Genomic DNA, 10232 nt, shown 5'->3' with positions numbered 1-10232 from the left:
AGAAGCCACAGCCAGCAAAATTCTCCTATGATGCAATCCATGAAGCTGCAGGATCATAGAATCATAGAATAGCAGAGTTGGAAGGGGCCTTCAAGGCCATCGAGTCCAACCCCCTGCTCAGTGCAGGAATCCACCCTAAAGCATCCCTGACAGATGGCTGTCCAGGGTTGTCCAGATGGTTGTCCAGCGTGTTCAGAAGAGGGCAACCAGGATGATCAGAGGTCTAGAAACAAAGCCCTATGAAGAGAGACTGAAAGAACTGGGCATGTTTAGCCTGGAGAAGAGAAGATTGAGGGGAGACATGAGAGCACTCTTCAAATACTTAAAAGGTTGTCACCCAGAGGAGGGCCAGGATCTCTTCTCAATCCTCCCAGAGAGCAGGACACGGAATAACGGGCTCAAGTTAAAGGAAGCCAGATTCCGGCTGGACATCAGGAAAAACTTCCTAACTATTAGAGCAGTGCGACGGTGGAATCAGTTACCTAGGGAGGTTGTGGGCTCTCCCACACTAGAGGCCTTCAAGAGGCAGCTGGACAACCATCTGTCAGGGATGCTTTAGGGTGGATTCCTGCATTGAGCAGGGGGTTGGACTCGATGGCCTTGTAGGCCCCTTCCAACTCTGCTATTCTATGATTCTATGATTCTATGGAGCCCTGTTAGACCATAGCTAGACGGGGCGATATTCCGGGGCGATCCCCACATGACGCACAGGGGATCCCAGGAGCAGGGAGGGATGATGATCCCTCCTTTTCCCTGGGATATCACCCGACCCTTTCAGCCCGCTTTTTCTGTGGTCTCGGGATGATCCCAAGATCGCAGAACGTGTGGGCGGGCGTCACAGTTTGTCCCAGCTCCTTGCGGTTACTTGCGAGGAGCCGAGAACCGTGCATGGGGAGCGGGGAAAATACTTTTTTTTTAAAAAAAAACAACCCTCACTTTTTGCGCACGAGCACTCATGCACTCGTCTCCTTTAAGAAAAAAATGGCAGGCGCGACGTCCTGTTCTTCCGAGGCCGTCGCACGCCGTGTGCAAACAGAGGTCTAGACCCATAGGTCTAACTGAGGCCTTAGATTCTAGATTCTAGATACACAGGGCCGGTGCCAGACTATTTTGCGCCCTAGGCAAGGTGAGCTACTTACACACACACACACACACACGCACGCACACACACACACCAAAAAATGCCAACTTTGATTTTTAAGAACACGTGTTTTGTGGAAAAAATAAGAAGCACAAAACTTGAAACTGCTAAATTTATTTTAAAGTGCAAGAAATACGTCATGCCAATTATAGCAAACAAATTGGAAAGGAACGTCTATGGGTCCAAAATGCATTATTTAATAGGAATATCACCTCCAAATCATCCCCCCCAACTCACATACACGCGCACACACACACTCAGCATCACACACTCCAAACACACGCATGAACACATGCATTCACTCAAAGACCCCATGCACCCCATTCACCCATACATTCTCTCTCTCTCTCTCTCTCTCTCTCTCTCTCTCTCTCTCTCTCTCTCTCTCTCACACACACACACACACACACACACACACACACACACACACACACACACACACACTCAGTCTTACCTTACTCGCTTCTTCTCTTTCTTCTTCTCCACCTCCTGGTGCTTGCTGCTTGCTTCTTCTTGCTTCTTCTTCTTCCCCCTCTTCTTCAGCGCTGGGTGTGTGTGCTGGAGGCCCAGCTGTTCACGACAGCGAGCGAACTGAGCCCCGCCCCTGCCTTCCGTCGCCCTCATGCTGACGAGATGGCGCCCCGCGCCCGCCCAGCCTAAGCCAAGCCAGGGACGCTGGGGTGGGGCGGCTCCACGTTCGGGCTTCTGGGCATGTTCCGGAAGTCCGAACATGGAGCCGTCCCACCCCCACCCCAGCGTCCCTGGCTTTGCTTCGGTTGGGCGGGCATGGGGCGCCATCTCGCCCGCACAGGCCCAGCTGAATCCTCGGGCCAGCCCGGCTCACAGCCAACGTGCATGAGTGCTGCACTGCGCCCGGCGCCCCTCTTAGCTTGGCACTCTAGGCGGCTGCCTGAGTGGCCTCTATGGTAGCACCGGCCCTGTAGATATTGTGCTTTCTCCTGCCAATACAGTGTGTGTAAGGGGGGGGGATGTGATACAGGAGGCATTACCCTTGCTCTAGACTGGCTATGTTGGCACAACATTGATTCTGATAGGCTGTTTGGAATTGTGACACCGTCATGTTTCCTGATTGACTGGACCTAACCAGCCCTTGGATCTCCGGTCCATAGTTCATTGTCCCCATCCCTCTAAACCTGCCTTTCCTGCCAATCACGCACAGCCCATCCTGTCTCTAAGCCCTTGGAGTAGTTTTGCCCCGGTCCTGCTGTTGTGAGCGCAAAACTTCCCGCCGAGATGTGAGATAATAAAGAGGTCTGCCGTGCAATCAACAAAACCTTTATACCTGAAGGGAGTGTGATTGCTAGGAGCTATCCTCTAAGCTTAATTAGTCTAACCAAGTAACTAAATCGACGGTTTCCTGCCCTGTCCAACAGGCTTTTACTGACCCCCTCCTTCAGGGAGGGGCTTCAAGCTGCAAACTCTGCTGTGTAGCTAGTCTAGTGGACCGCCTCGCACCTCCTTTGAACTCTGTCTGCTTGACCCTGCAGCAGACTCTGGGACCCATCAATTCCAACGCTCCCTCCAACAAACAGTGAGTTCCCTGGGTGGGGGAGATGATCTCTGAGCCTGGGCCTCCTCTTCAATAAGCTCCAGGGAAGATCCCTCCTTGACTCCTGGAGAGTCTTGGGAGTATCTCCCCTGCTTCCTGTCTTGGCTGGTCTTCTCCTTCTTCAGCCCCTGAGACCAATTTGGAATCCTTCTTGGTGCCTCCTTTCTTCACCTGCATCTATCCATCACCTCCATCATTACTCTGTTTTGTCAGGCTCCTGTTTATCAGCCCTCTGCCTACTTTCCCCCTTTACCTTTGGTCACCTCATTTTTTAGGCAGCTCCCTTAGACCTCCAATCACACCACCACATCCCCAGCATGCAGCATAACCTCCAACATATACGGAGGCATTTTTTTTCAGTCTCCTGGCTCCAGTGTTTCCTGCACCTTTTGCTGCCCTGCCTTCCGGGACCACTTCCAAGTGCTCCATGTGCCCCACGAGGGCATGTCCATCCCTCAGACCTGTAAGGGTTTAATCCCAGCCACACTGATAACTTTCCCCTTCCCTCCCAGAAAACAGACTGTGAACATTTGACTGCTAATAGCTTAGTTCCCTGAGCAGCTGGAATGTTTATGAAGATTCCGTGTCATTGCATAATTTTGCCCAACAGAAGCTTCACTGCTACCAGCAGAAGGAAATGAATACTCTGCATTGTGAAGCGCACATGTCAGTCAGAGTTATGGTGTCCCTTAGCAATAATGACGTGGAGTGTGGAACTCAAGAGGTGGGGAAGTGGCCCTCTCCAATTGGCTCCCATGGCCAGAACCATGTGACCCTCTGCTTCCATGAGGCCTGCAATGGACCTTCATGGCCTCTCATATATGCTTGGCCACTAGTAGGATGACCCTATGAAAAGGAGGACAGGGCTCCTGTATCTTTAACAGTCGCACAGAAAAGGGAATTTCAGTAGGTGTCATTGGTATGTATGCAGCACCTGGTGAAATTCCCTCTTCATCATAACAGTTAATGTTACACTAGCTATACCAGAGTGACCAGTTACAAAAGAGGGCAGGGCTCCTACAGCTTTTGCTGTTGTGATGAAGAGGGAATTTCTCCAGGTGCTGCATGCCTACAAATGACACCTGCTGAAATTCCCTTTTCTGTGCAACTGTTAAAGATACAGGAGCCCTGTCCTCCTTTCCATAAGGTCACCCCAGTCAGTGGTGTCTTCTCACAGACAGCAGAAAAGGAAGCAACAAGCAGGACTGAGCTCAGTTTCCATTAAAAAACAAATCCTATTGCATGTTGTGGCACAAGGAGACTGTTTTCAGAATGTACCAAAAGAACATTTTTAAGGACTGCAGTTTTTGCTTTAGTTGCTCCCTGGGGAAGTGCAAACATTTGTTTCCTTGGGTTTTTGAGCTACGCTATTCTATTAAGGGAAGTGGAGAACTCCTCCCTCTCTCTCTCTCTCTCTCTCTCTCTCTCTCTCTCTCTCTCTCTCTCTCTCTCTCTCCTTCCTGATCCTGGCCAGGGATAAGGAACAAGGAGCAGCTGGCGATTCCATGAACCTGAAATAAGAATTACTCCCACCTCACAAGACAGAGACTCAATCCAGTTTTCATCATTAAACACGATGTGCGGCTACTGTGTGCAACTGGCCAAACTGGACGTTACACATGGATGACGCACGTATCAGTTTTCCTGACATTTTGTTTTTAAATGAAAAGCTTCCAAAGGAGGAAGATACCTGCAAGACGCAGCAAACAGAAGGTGCTGCTTTTTTCTTTGGCTGTTTTTCCTGCTCAAAATGGTGCCCTCCCAGCTGCTTTTCCAGCTGTTGGGGGTCCCTGAATTTTTTCCACCAGAGATAGAAAAGCAGCTGGGTTGATTCTGGGCGGAAAGATGGCTGGAGGGAAAGGGGTTAAGCAGTTGTTTTGCTTCTGACCTTAACTAGGGTGACCATATGGAAAGGAGGACCGAGCTCCTGTATCTTTAACAGTTGTATTGAAAGGGGAATTTCAGCAGGTGTCATTGTTATGCATGCAGCACCTAGTGAAATTCCCTCTTCATCGCAACAGTTAAAGCTGCAGGAGCCCTGTCCTCTGTAGTATCTGTTCACTAGCTATAGTATACAAAAGAGGGCAGAGCTCCTGCAGCTTTAACTGTTGTAACGAAGAGAGAATTTCACCAGGTGCTGCATGCATAAAGGCTTCTAGCGGTAGAAATCAAGACATTGTGCTGCTATTCCATCTTTTTCCACCTTAGCAGATTTTCTGTGGTAAGAAAAAAGGTGTTAGAAACATTGGGAACTCACAGGAGGGTTACAAATGGAAGACGACGTCATAGGAACATAGGAAGCTGCTTTATAGGGTAGGGTGACCCTATGAAAAGGAGGACAGGGCTCCTGTATCTTTAACAGTTGCATAGAAAAGGGAATTTCAGCAGGTGTCATTGTTATGCATGCAGCACCTAGTGAAATTCCCTCTTCATCACAACAGTTAAAGCTGCAGGAGCCCTGCCCTCTTGAGCAGATATAAAAGAGAGCAGATCTCAGATAGCAGAGCTGGCCCTTCTGTGAAGCAGCTTCAAATATTATTCATGTTGGCTGTTCACAGCCGGACTTTCTGGAGCTTCCTTGGGCTCGGGGAAGATGAAACAATACATTTAGGGTGCTCCACTGTTACAATTCAACCGCCCTTGGCCTAACCCAGACGTACCTAGGGATGCAGATCCACCTAGGGGTGTGTGGTGTGGTGCAGGACTGATTCCAGGTTGGATTGGGTCCTCTAGAAAGTTTCCCCTTTTCATCTGGCAGGCTCTCTTGGTGGCAATAGGGACTTCAGCAATGCAGTGATCTGACCTGGGTGGCATTTCCCATAATGCTTCCATTGTATAATTGCTCTGGAGCATTGTGGGAAATTTAAATGGTGGCTGCCAGACACAACCACCAGATGCAGGAGGCCTAGAGGCAATAGCTAGCAGAGCAGTGGGTCTTTCCAGGGTGTGGGGCCCCCAGGAGCGTCCCAAGGTCGCTCTGCCAGTGAAGATTCCAAAATAGCTTCCAAGGGCAGTCCCGCAGAGTTCACAATGCAGTAGTCAAGGATTGAGGGTTCCGAGGGACGAATAATTCCCAGTATCCGCCAGGAAGAAACAAGAATCAGTCCATCACTTTCTCCCCTTAAGTTTAAAGAACGGTTTCTTTTAATTTTTGATGTTTGTGTCAAGTACAAAAACCAACCAAATAAACAAAAAAAAGCACTTTGTTGTTCGGTTTACCTCAGTTCCCCGTTCCCCATTCCCCACTCTCAGGAACAAAAAGCAGACAAAGACTCTCCCCCTTCTTCCCCCACAACAGTTCTCCCATCTCGCCCCCAACATGACACTGGAAATGTACACAAATAAGTTCACATACAGTAGAGAAAGGACAACTCAGAGTCCAGACCTATACTACAAACGTACATTGGTTTTTAAACGGCTTTAACTGTCACGGCTTCGCTCCAACAGTCCTGGGAATTGTAGTTTCATGAGCGTTCGTCGCCTGCACTTGCAAAAAGTATGAATTCCCAGGAATAGTGGTTATTTAAACCAGTTTAAGTCTGTAGTGTGGATGTGCCCAGAGGTACTTCATTATAAATCAAATTCTCTGAGACACAATAAATACATTCAAGGAAAAAAAAACCTCGCCCACCCAACCACTTTATTGCATGATATCCTGCGTTTCATCAGCCTTGGGTCTATGGAAATCATGACCAGTGGGTAGACCACGGACGGACGGGTGTGTTTTTGCACATCGTGTAGATTTTCTCTACGATAAATGCTTGAGTTCCTCACCCAACCCCATGGTTTGGGGAAGTGTCCACCAGAAAGCAAACTCCTTCGCATAAGGCAAGCCCTGCTCAGTGGAAAGATGTTCAGATGTCTTGAGACTACAGCTCACATCACCCCCAGCCAACACGGCCATTATAATCCTAACACATCTGGAAGGTGGGCAGGTTGGGGAAGGAGGGTGGGGGGGTGAGATGCAGCCAGCTGTGAGACACCCCCCCCATGTGCACAACTGCACCCTGGACAAGTCCTTTAAAAGCTGAATGCAGAAGGAACGCTTTTTAAGCAGCTCTAGGTTGGAGAATCTATGGAAAAGGCAGTCCCCCACATTCCATAACACTGTGGCATGACCGAGAAGTCACACCAAGATGGAGGCTATGCAGATAAAGGGGCGGGGCTATGCAGATAGGAGCAGGTTCGATTTGCAAAAGCTGGGGTCACTGCAGGCTGGAAGTCTGTTCAGCCGTCCACGCTTTTCAGTGGCCTGCTTGAAGGTGCTCCTTGACTTTCTTCCGGTAAGGTTAGGGTGACCCTATGGAAAGGAGGACAGGGCTCCTGTATCTTTAACAGCTGCACAGAAAAGGGAATTTCAGCAGGTGTCATTTCTATGCCTGCAGCACCGGGTGAAATGTCCTCTTCATCACAACCGTTAAAGCTGCAGGAGCCCTGCCTAGCAAGATACAAAAGAGGGAACGGCTCCTGCAGTTTTAACGGTTGTGATGAAGAGGGCATTTCACCGGGTGCTACATACATAAGGCACCTGCCGAAATTCCCTTTTAAATTCAATTGGGAAAGATACAGGAACCCTGTCCTCCTTTCCATAGGGTCACCCTAGGTATGGAAGAATAGAAGACTGCCACATTTTAACCTCTCTTCTCATTTTCAGGGGATCAGCAGTCCTGCTTTTAAAAATGGTGGAGTTTTAAATGATGCATGCATGTGGCTACCTTTGGCAGATCAGAGGGTGAGCACATGCTTCTCTCTTAGCTCCCCCCTCCCCAATTCAGTCCCAGGTGACTCTGGCTAAAAGGATCTCTCAGGTAGCAGCAGGGCTGATTAAGTCCTCTGCCCGCCACGCCTGGGAATCCTGGAAAGCTGCTGCCCGTCAGAGTGTGCCAGATGTGCAAACCCTGCGACGCCCCAAGCCGAATGTAGCACATCAGCCACAGGTGCATGGCATACACCCCCTCGATGCCCAATCAAACGTTTCTCAAGCTGCCTGCCTGGGACTGCAAAACCACAAGGGTTGCTGAGTGCCTGGCACGCCAATGGGATGTTTTCAGCTTGGTGGGCAACCAGGGAGGAGACGTTCCTGAGCTGGAAGGATGTATTAGTCTGACTCAGCCAAAACCAGGTCTTTACCTAACCGGGCTACGTCAGTCACCTGCCGAACCCGGAGTTGTCAGAGCAATGCACCTTCCCCAGAGAATTCCTCGCGACAGAACTCTGTGGCGCTTTTTTAACCGAGTATAATACAGTCCACGAGCTCCAAGGGCGAGACGACATCTCATTCTCGCAGGAGCGGGTGTGCGTGGCAAGGAGGCGTGATGAACATCGCCGGGCCCCTGGAGGCGACGGCTCAGCCTGCGTCTCGTCGTCAATACAGGGGGCTCATTTGGAAGGGTAGGAGAGATCACTTAGGAAAATGACTTTGGACACTTGGTAAGGATCCTTTTGCCCACCAGTCACGGGGGAGGAAGTCACTAGGCGAGGATTTTCCGGGGAGCTAATCAAAAGCATTGTTTCACGGCTGGGTGGTTCGGACAGGGGGATTGCATGGTGTCAATAGCAGCGTGTCAGATGAGCCAGGAAACACCTCTCACAGACTGCTGCTTATGTAGGCCGGCGAACCTCAAAGTCTTTGAGGGTCAGAGTTAAGGGGCTAAGCATGGCTCACACACCTTTTGTACATGCTCAGGCGCCACCCTCCCCTCCTCCCCATTCCAAATCCTGTGCCAGATACAAGATTCTATTGGACACATCGAAGAATCTGCCATGATGCCTATTTTGCAGGAAGAATGGCTGTGCTGGATCAGACCCCAGGGGTGGGAGAAGCAGCACATCTAGCCCAGAGTTCAGTCTCCAACAGTGGCCAGCCTCCGGAGGGCTCCTCAGCAGGGCGTGAAGAAAAGTGCCCTCCTCTGTCGCATGTCCCCAGCAGGTGGTAGTTGGAGGTGTTGCGCCCTCCAAACACAGAGGTTTCGCTTGGCTGCCATGGCCAATAGCAAGACGAGACCATCCCTTCATGGATTTCTCTAATCCTTCTTAAAAGACTTCCAGAAACAAATGGCCATTGTTTAGGGTGACCCTATGAAAAGGAGGACAGGGCTCCTGAGTTTTTAACAGTTGCATAGAAAAGGGAATTTCAGCAGGGGTCATTTGTATGCCTGCAGCACCTGGTGAAATTACCTCTTCATCACAACCGTTAAAGCTGCAGGAGCCCTGCACTCTTTTGTATCTCATCACTCTAGCTAAAGAGGGCAGGGCTCTTGCAGCTTTAACAGTTGTGATGAAGAGGGAATTTCACCATGCATACAAATGGCACCTGCTGAAATTCCCTTTTCTATGCCACTGTTAAAGTTACAGGAGGCCTGTCCTCCTTTTCATAGGGTCACCTTACCATTGCTCCTTTGGGTGCTCATGAGTTTCTAATATTAATAACCATGGAGTCTGGTGTCTCCGAGGTTGGTGAGATGGCGAATCTGCTCCGGGTTTTAGTCAGAACTCCATGCTTTGCACCATGGATAGTTCCTTGAGTTCTGATGGAAACCTGGAGCAGATTCATCGCCCTGCTCATGTCGGAGCCACCAGCCTCCACTGATTCACAATCCAAAGAAGTGAGAAAAAGATGAAACCAAAACGATGGCTATCTATTTTGCTCTATGCCAAGGGTGCAGAACGTTACGCCTGGGGGCCAAATCCGGCCCTCCTGGGATCCCCAGCTGGCCACACCCCTTTCCCTTGGCCCAACCCTTTTTCTCCATCGACTGATCATTTGGGAGCTTCCTGGCTTTTGTGCAGTTTCTTTTCCCCCAGTCTAAAAGGCTGAAATGCATACCCTAAGGCTCTGTTGCAGGCAATAAAAGCTTCAAGCTAAAATATGCTGGTATTTTGGCCCCGCCCCTCTTGCCTTCGGCCCCTCCCACCACTGGAATGCAGCCCTCGAGAGCATCTTTAAAATTGAAATTGGCCCTCGGGCTGAAAGAGGTTCAACACCCCTGCTCTATGGGGAAAACTCCTATCTGGACCACCAAAGGTCCCATGTAGAACCCCCTCTTGTTTCAAAATGTGGGGCAGCTGACTATTCTGGGCTGTTTCAGGAGTTCCTGCAGATGGTGTCTTCCCTCCACTCAGTCTCCGGAGATTATTCCCCTTTACCAACCTGCCTGGTCACCGAGGTCATGTTCCTGGTGGTTCTGCATGGACCTATGGTCTGATTGGGGTTCACCAGGATAAAAGCCTTCAATGTGGTGGCCCCCTTCCTATGGAATTCCCTGCCTTTGGAGGTCAGGCAGGCACCAACATTGTATTGCTTTAGGTGCCTCCTGAAAAAGACATTGTTGTTACAGGAAGCTTTCCCTGAATGACTGGACGCTGTTTTATCTGAACCCCTTTTCTTTAAAAAACATAATTTTTAATGGTGTTTTTATTATGATTTTATTCTTTTATTCTATTTGTTCACTGCTCCGAAATCTTTGGATAGGGAGTGGTATATAAATATTGCAAATAAATAAATAGATAAATAAATAAACT

This window comes from Elgaria multicarinata, chromosome 1, assembly GCF_023053635.1.
Source record: "Elgaria multicarinata webbii isolate HBS135686 ecotype San Diego chromosome 1, rElgMul1.1.pri, whole genome shotgun sequence".
Classification (NCBI taxonomy): Eukaryota; Metazoa; Chordata; class Lepidosauria; order Squamata; family Anguidae; genus Elgaria; species Elgaria multicarinata.
The sequence above is the reverse complement of the archived record's forward strand: the minus strand, read 5'-3'. Positions refer to the sequence as shown.